This window comes from Haplochromis burtoni, unplaced genomic scaffold (assembly GCF_018398535.1).
Source record: "Haplochromis burtoni strain Fernald_Lab_line unplaced genomic scaffold, NCSU_Asbu1 Contig_3683, whole genome shotgun sequence".
Lineage (NCBI taxonomy): Eukaryota > Metazoa > Chordata > Actinopteri > Cichliformes > Cichlidae > Haplochromis > Haplochromis burtoni.
In genome coordinates, this window is record NW_024586044.1 from 878 (window position 1) to 4,103 (window position 3,226).

Genomic DNA, 3,226 nt, shown 5'->3' on the forward strand with positions numbered 1-3,226 from the left:
GTGTTGGCGTTAATTGACGGTGATTAACGGTGACAGCCCTAGTCAACAGCTTTGGGTCAGTAAATGTTTGTTCAGCGCCCATCAAACAGCATCTTCTGTACACTTTGGACATATTTTTTATTATAAGGATTTAACTTGGGAGGGTTTACATAGAATATGTTTGCATTTTTTACAAAAAACCAAACAAAAAAACATTATTTAATGGTGGACCAACCTGTTACTGCTGTAAAGGTGAGCGGGTAAAGATCGGGGTTGAACGGCTGTGTCAGTTCAACTTTCACGGTGAACCGCTGGCCTCGCCTCACAATCAGCTGATCCTTTGAGATTTTTTTGGTGCCATGTTCTGTGTTGTTTGTCTCACAGTTGAGATTCACTCCTTTAAAAACTGCAAGAAATGTAAAATAAAATATAGAAATGTTAACTGTGAACAAAAATATCTGAAAGTCAGGTCACAAAGTGAAGTCTTTATTTTAATAAACTTATTTTTAATGGCATGACACTTTAAAAAACAAACAAACAAAAAATAAAAGAAAAAGACCCATATCTGTCGTCTCCTGATACATTTTAACTTGGTTTCCTGGAAAGATTTGCAACTGAAGGATGCAAAAGGCTTTAAGCTTGCTACACCGATACCTTCTCCATGCTAAAATAGATGAAGATTTTAGTGACCTCGATTCACCTCAAAAAACTGCCTCAGCTTGTCAAAAGTCTCAATTCTATCTAGCAATTTGGTGACAGGAACCCAGGGCAAGGCAGGGTGGAGATAAAACTATTTAAACACTGTCATGAGAGTCATCCAAACGTCACAAAGTTGAAGTTACATGTCAGGAAAAATATGCATGGATTGGGCATGCCTCAACAGGGCAGAATCAGTGATGAACACAATGCTCGTGTCTCGACCAAACCCCAACAGCATGGTAATAAAAACAAAACAAAACACAAACCTCACATTTAAGGCCTACGGGTATGTTCAGGAGAACAGGTGAATCCATAGAAAAGCACTGCACTGACAAGTAACATGGAAAACTGAGACACAATTCATAAAAACACTTAAGCACAAAATAGTGAGGTTTGGAGAGACTATCTTAACACTTTGTCTTTTTCTATATTGATATGAGAAGTACTTTTCACAGTCAAACTTTTAATTTTAATGTTAGGAAACAAAATTGAACAGGTTCTCAGTGTGTTTGAAATGAAAAGTGAATTTATAACTTTTTGTTAGGAGAGATGACGTTTTTTAGATTTCGTGGTGGGTGAGTTTGGTTTGGGTGTGTGTGAGGGAGGGAAAAATGCACACACCTGCTTTCATATTGTAGTTAACTGTCTACATTTTGTCACTATTACTCACATTTTTAACAAGGGTGTACAGTAAGAAAAAAACCCCAAAACTATAAACTTTCTTTAGATTTATTAAACTTATAAATCTACAGCATGTAGAGTTCTCCCCTTGGGTAGAGAAATTTATACACATTTTTTTTTCCTAAACATACATGAAGGTTGGCCTGAAATACACACTGAAAAGCCTGAGAGAGGGAATGCATTTAAGGGACCTCTCCTTAATATCTATACAAAGTTTTGGCTGTCTGTGACATTAAAGTCAGTCTGTGAACGCTTTCTAAATATTTTCACATACATTTTTTTTTTTTGCAGTGCCTACAAGTTTGCATAAGTTCATATTTATATTTCTAACACAGTCTCATTGATATCTTAAAATTTTAGATCTTTAATTCAAACAGTTTCCAGAGCTGCTAAATGTTACTTTGTTCCTTCTAGAATCTCATTTGCCTTACATCTGTCTGCACTGCACAATTGAAACCCACAAAGACGATGTGTTTATCTTTTGAAACTGGCCTGTCTTCAATATTGATCTTTTTTAAATCTATTAATCCTGAAACATGTCACTGTATTTGTATACTGTATATTTTATTTGCACCAGTTTGTGCAGATAATGTCACTCGAGTGCCGGAAAATATGGCAACTAAACTTTTTTAGGTTTGAAGATGTTTCTATAGTTCTAAAACAATCTGATGGAGGGTGTCACATATTGGAGGTGGTCCTGGATGGGAGGCAAAACATCACGCGCATTAATATTTTGATATTTATGATTATTTATAGATGCCTTCCGAATAAAAAAAACAAACATAACCACAACAATCTACTATATGATTCAAAAACAACTGCTCTTACGTCGATGTAATGGGCACTTGAGTACGAAACTCGAACTGATTATGGGGGCATCGATCAAATTTAGAAGGTGTTCCAGATTTCCTGAACTAAATTTTCTGCCAAACTGGCCTGAATCTGAAACTTTGGATTAACTTCAACTTGCAAAACATATATTTGAATTTCCAGGTTGACCCATGATGACCACAGACATGTTGTCGTGTATGTAAAGAGAATAAACTGCAAAAATCCTGTTTAATGTGTCAATGTGAGCTTTTCACACAACATTCTCTGGCATGTACTTTCTGAAGACTGTTGTTGTAAGGCATTCATTTCTATTTGCCAGCACCTGCAAGTAAGATTTCTAGAAACTGGGAGAACCGAGGTCATGCAAGCTAAGTGAATAACACGATTTTATTTTAACTCTATAAAAACTTTGAAATAGGTGCAAACTTTTCTAAAACTCTTGTCAAATGCAATCCTGCTTTTGACAAGACTATTTAACTGTTATTATTTAAATTAAACAATTTAATTTAAATCAGAATACATTAAGCCCTTAAAGATATGATGATAAACTTCAGTTAATATATGTCTAAAAGTTAATGTACTTACTTGACTGTTTGGTCTCCGATGTCATCTTTCTAGACTTTCCACAGCAGTTCAGGTACAATGAGAAGCTCTCTGGCTGGGACTCAGCACCACACTGACAGGTGGTTGAGCCCTGATTTATTTTAAACCGGCTGTCACACCCAGCCCCAGTTCACCCAGTTTACATTACACAAACTAGATGAACCATTTCCTCCCTGTTCAAAAAACCACCCACACAAACACACACATAGGATAATATGATGCTGCAGTGCATTACATTCTGTTTCCTTTGAATTATTAGCGTGTTTCTGAATATCCTAAGTGTATTTTATAGTGCTATCTAATTTGTGTAAATAATAAGTCTGGATAAGGCAACATGCTGATCCAGGTTCTTTTTCGCTAGTTCCATCTCTAATTAAATACAACAGATTGTTCATTTTCTAAATGATGATTCTAATTAGAGTCTAAAAGGAGT

The 3,226-nt window shown here is 35.7% G+C and overlaps 1 long non-coding RNA gene across 1 annotated transcript; it reads right to left on the minus strand.

Moving 5' to 3' along the window:
- Nucleotides 1–213: 213 nt before the first annotated feature.
- Nucleotides 214–2,913, minus strand: LOC102312632. The gene is made up of 2 exons (XR_318163.3): nucleotides 2,776–2,913; nucleotides 214–385 (listed from the first exon to the last, which is right to left on the minus strand). It is a non-coding gene; the product is annotated as an uncharacterized LOC102312632 (long non-coding RNA).
- Nucleotides 2,914–3,226: the final 313 nt, after the last annotated feature.